Consider the following 5,630-nt stretch of genomic DNA (forward strand, 5'->3'; position numbering starts at 1 on the left):
CTAAAACAAGATTTATCCACAAATCCAGCCCTATAAGAAGGTACTAAAAGGAAAAAACTCCCAACCCAAAGAGGCTCACTACCCCATAAAAACACAGGAAATAAATAATCTCACACCATCTGTCTTAGTCAGGGTTTCTATTCCTGCACAAAATATCATGACCAAGAAGCAAGTCAGGGAGGAAAGGGTTTATTCAGCTTACACTTCCACACTGCTGTTCATTGCCAAAGGAAGTCAGGACTGGAACTCAAGCAGGTCAGGAAGCAGAAGCTGATGCAGAGACCTTGGAGGGATGTTCCTTACTGGCTTTCTTTCCCTGGCTTAGGGCTATACAGAGAAACCCTGTCACGAAAAAAACAAACAAACAAACAAAACCAAACTTTCCCTGGCTTGCTCAGGTTGCTTTCTTATAGAACCCAAGACTACCAGCCCAGGGATGGCACCACCCACAATGGGCCCTCCCCTCATTGATCACTAATTGAGAAAATGTCTTACATATGGATCTCATGAAGGCATTTCCTCAACTGAGTCTCTTTCTCTGTGATAACTCCAGGTTGTGTCAAGTTGACACACAAAATCAGCCAGTATATCATCAAAACCCTAAAAATGTAAATATACACACTACTAACAACAAAAACAAAATAACAGAAATTGTTGTCATTGGTCATAAATGTCTCTCAATATCAATGGACTAAATTCCTCAATAAAAAGACACAGGCTAACAAAATGAATGTGAAACAGGATCCATCATTCTGCAACATACAAGAATCACACCTAAGCATCAAAGATAGACATTACTTCAGAATAAAGGTTTGAAAAAATATTTTCCAAGCAAATGGACTTAAGAAGCAAGATGGTATAACTAATTCTAGTATCTAACAAAACAGGCTTCCAACCAAATTAATCAAAAGAGATGGAGAAGGACAGTTCATACTCATCAAAGGAAAAATCCACCAAGATGACATTTCAATTCTTAACATCTATGTCCCAAAGGCAAGGGCATCCACCTTTGTAAAAGAAACATTACTAAAGCTTAAATCATACATAGAACTTCAATACCTGAGTCTCATCAAAGGAAAAGTCATGCAGACAAAAACAAAACAAAGAAATAATGAGGTTGGGCTGGTGAGATGGCTCAGCGGTTAAGAGCGCCGACTGCTCTTCCAAAGGTCCTGAGTTCAAATCCCAGCAACCACATAGTGGCTCACAACCATCCGTAACAAAAATCTGATGCCCTCTTCTGGAGTGTCTGAAGACAGCTACAGTGTACACACATATAATAAATAAATAAATAAATAAATAAATAAATAAATAAATAAATAAATCTTAAAAAATAAAAAAGAAAGAAAGAATGAGGTTAATAGGTGTTATTAATCAAGTGGACATAACAGATATATACAGAACATTTCTCCCAAACCAAAAAGAATATACCTTCTTGTCAGCACCTTATGGAACCATCTCTAAAACTGATGACATATTCAAAAACAAAGCAAGTTTCAACAGATACAAGAAAACTGAAATAACCCCCTATATCCTATCAGACTACCACAGATTAAAGCTGAATTTCAACAACAGAAAACCTACAAACTGAACAACTCCCTACTGAATAACTTCAACAACAACTTCATTTCTGGGTCAAGGAAGAAATAAAGAAACTAAGACTTCCTATAATTCAATTAAAATGAATGCACAACATACCCAAACTTATGGGACAATGAAAGTAGTAGTAAGAGGANAGTGCATAGCACAAAGTGCCTTCATAAAGAAANTGGAGAGATCTCATGCTTGCAACTTAACAATACACCTGAAAGCTCTAGAACAAAAAGAAGAAAACACACCCAAGAGGAGTAAGCATCAGGAAATACTCAAACTGAGGGATAAACAATACAAAGAATCAAAGTGTTAGTTCTTTGAGAAAAACAACAATATAGACAAACCCTTAGCCAAACTAATTAAAAGAAAGAGAGAGAGTATCCCAATTAACAAAAACTGTTGGGAGCTATTAAGACAACTCTATTGTCTTGATCTCCGAATTGGGTCTCTTCTCCCCCCCCCAGAAGAAAAGGGGGTCAAAAGCAGGCCACCAATGCACCGTTCCAAGAACAAGCACAGAATGTTCCAGCTCTAAGTCAGCACCAGATGTCCTGACCACAAGATGTACCCTGATACCACCAAGTTCCTGCTTCCCCATGTAGTTGCCAAAAGAAAAATTTCCGCTGCCCCATCCCTCCTGCTGAGAAGTACTTCCTCTTTTGCTTGTGCATTTCTACTGCCCCATCCCTCCTGCTGAGAAGTACTTCCCCTTTTGCTTGTGCATTTAAGCCTTGAGCCTTGCTGAATACAGAGACACCTTGATGCTACTCAGACTGCTTCCGTGTTGTTCTTGCACTTGGTGTTCGTCTCTCCCTCCCCCCATTTGGTCCTTAGAAGAAGGTCCCCTTGAGACCCTCGAATAACTGGACCTGCTGGATGGGTCAAAAAACAAAAAGCAGAACATAACAGATACCAAGGAAATCCAAAAACTCATTGGGTCATACTTCAAATAACTATACTCAATCTGATTTGAAAATCTAAAAGAAATGGATAAATTTCTTGAGAGACATCACTTAGCAAAGTTAAATCAAGATCTGATAAAACATTTAAATAGACATATAACCCATAAGGAAATAGAAGCAGTCATTAAAAATCCCCAAGCAAAAAAAAAGAAAAAAAGCCTAGGGCTGGGTGGTTTTAGAGTAGGATTCTACCAAACTTTCACCAAAGTACTCCTCAAATTGTTCCAGAAGGAATATTATAACATCCATTTTATGAAGCAACAGTTACCTGATACCAAAACCACACAATGATTTAACAAAAAAAAAGAGAATTACAGACCAATTTCCTGTTGGAGACCATACCATGAGAAAGTAGGCCTTTCACAGTTTCCCACCCTAATAAGCCAAATGGCCTTGTGCTAAGGAGCCGGTTGCCTCCTCCTCCGTATCTCTTGCTGGCACCAGAGACCCTAAAAGCTGAATTATAGTCCCCTCTTCCTTATCTCTTCCTGACTCCCAAGACTTCTAAGGACATGAGTTATGTGCTGAGCCCAGCCTGACACCCAGGGCTGTTAAGGAGGGATCTACATTCCCGAGATAAGACTCAGAGTGCCTCCCGCCTGCAGTATGAATTCAGCCTTCATGTCCCCAGATGCCCACTTCTTCGTTCTTTGTTAATTCCCTCTCAGCCCCTCCCTATTTCCCTTTGCTGTGTGCTTATAACCTGGCGTTTCAGTCTAATAAACTGAGACCTTGACAACTCTTGGCTTGGTCTCGCTTCTCTTTCTTGCTCATTTCTCTTTTGGGTTTTTGGTCCCCCTCATACCCACGAATAACTGGGTCCTGCTGGATGGGACAATTTCCCTTATGAACATGGATGCAAAAATAATAAAACTGACAAAACCCACATGATCATCTCGTTAGATGCTGAGAAAGCATTTGACAAAATCCAACACCCATTCATGATAAAAGTCTTGGAAAGATCAGGAATTCAAAGCCCATACCAAAACGTAATAAAAGCAATATACAGCAAACCAGTGACCAACATCAAACTAAATGGAGAGAAACTTGAAGCAATCCCACTAAAATCAGGAACTAGACAAGGCTGCCCACTTTCTCCGTACCTATTCAACATTGTACTTGAAGCCCTAGCCAGAGCAATTTGACAACAAAAGGAGATCAAGGGGATACAAATTGGAAATGAAGAAGTCAAAATATCACTATTTGCAGATGATATGATAGTATATATGTGACCCTAAAATTCCACCAGAGAACTCCTAAACTTGATAAACAGCTTCAGTGCAGTAGCTGGATATAAAATTAACTCAAACAAATCAGTGGCCTTTCTCTACACAAAGAATAAACAGGCTGAGAAAGAAATTAGGGAAACAACACCCTTCACAATAGTCACAAATAGTTGCAGTCCTTCATCGCCAAGCACTCCGGAGCAGCCAAGCCTGGCGCTGGCCGGACCGGGCAGCCTACTGCCAGGTTGCTGAGAACCAGCTCTAGATCTCTACTAGAGAGTCCTCCTTCTGCAAACATCACCAGTGTGTGGAGCCTGCCGCACACCCACCCCCTGCCAAACCACGGCCTTTACCTGTGTCTTTTGCTGTTTCCCGTGCGACCCATCCTGTGGGAGTGCCTCATAGGCTGTCCCAGAGTTTGCCCCACGCTCAGCAGCGCCAATGGTGAAGATGACAAGATCCAAGACTTTTCAGGCATACCTACCCTCCTGCCACCAGACCTACAGCTGCATCCACTGCCGAGCTCACTTGGCCAATCACGACGAACTCATTTCCAAGAGTTAATGTGGGCTGGCGGTCTGCAGAAGAACGGGTGTTGCTAACAGGACTACATTTACTGTGAAAACTGCAAAACCACTTTGGGCTGGAAATATGAACATGCTTTTGAAAGCAGTCAGAAATATAAAGAAGGCAAATACATCATTAAATTAGCACACATGATCAAGGACAATGGCTGGGACTGACCTGATAGCATCCATCCGGTCCAGCATCCATGTGAATGCTGCCCAACTGAACATTCTACCCAAGCGTGAGAGAGTGACTGAACACACTCGGTTCCATCAACTTAGGGGCCTTGCCATCAGGGGTCATCCTCCCACCCTGACACCATCATTTTTGGTGACTGGCCTCTAAATCACTGTCTCTCTGTCTCTTTGCTTTGTATCTGTTTGTGAGTTGATCTTGGCTTCTCTGTTCTAGTGTTGGCTGAAAACAGTTACGAGCTGGAACGGACCCTTGGCTGCATGGTGGCAGCCTGACTTGAAGGGGGGGGGGGCTGCCCACATGAGAACTGCCTAATGGCTGTCAGAACAGTGGCACGTGAGCATGAGGAGCAGAAAAGGGGAACCTGAGAGTCCTAGGATTGGGGAAGGGGCAAGAGGGTGGAATATAACTGTACCGTTCTTGGAGACCTGCTTAGGCTTGAAATAATCGACTCCTTCAAAAAGACAAAGAGAGAGAAAAAATACCTCGTGGATTTTGTTCTCTCTGATGATACACTCCTGCCCTAGCATCAGATGTGCCAGGACAGCGGATTAGCACAAGAAGCAACCTTGATTCTAGCTGACAGGGCAGGACCCTAGCATTCTGGACCTGAACTGGAGAAGGTCCTGCTAAAGAGAACGGGGGGTGAGGAGTGTTGGGGGGGTGGGTAAAGCTCAGTGGGTTTTAGTGATTCTGCCCTCTCCCCCCACCCTCCGGCAATCACCTTCTTGGTCTTCTTAACTGATTTAGGTTGCAGGAAAAGATGCAAGATGTGTGTGTCCCATTTAGCCAGAAGCACAGTAAAAATCGGTAATGGAGGAGAACCAGGAGCTGGAGGCGTTGCTGTGGACTGGGAGCTCCTGATAGCAAGCAGGAAATGTAAAAATGCAGAGGCAAGGTTCTGGGAGGAAGCGTTCAGATTGGAGCCAGTGAAGGCTTAGCACATCTTTCCTCATCCGATGATCAGTAGCTTCCATGGGACCAGCAATTCTTTGTGCACAGTGTTTCTGAGTTTAGGGGTTCCCCCCTCCAATTCTATCACCATAACCTGGGAAACAAAGATCCAAGATTCTAACCCTTACGCCTC

General features: G+C 42.8%; 1 pseudogene; it reads left to right on the top strand.

Annotated features, from left to right (window-relative positions):
* Positions 1-4,203: 4,203 nt before the first annotated feature.
* On the top strand, positions 4,204-4,525 carry LOC110300720 (annotated as a pseudogene).
* The last annotated feature ends 1,105 nt before the right edge of the window (positions 4,526-5,630 follow it).

The sequence above is a fragment of the Mus caroli genome, chromosome 8 (genome assembly GCF_900094665.2).
Source record: "Mus caroli chromosome 8, CAROLI_EIJ_v1.1, whole genome shotgun sequence".
Taxonomy (NCBI): domain Eukaryota; kingdom Metazoa; phylum Chordata; class Mammalia; order Rodentia; family Muridae; genus Mus; species Mus caroli.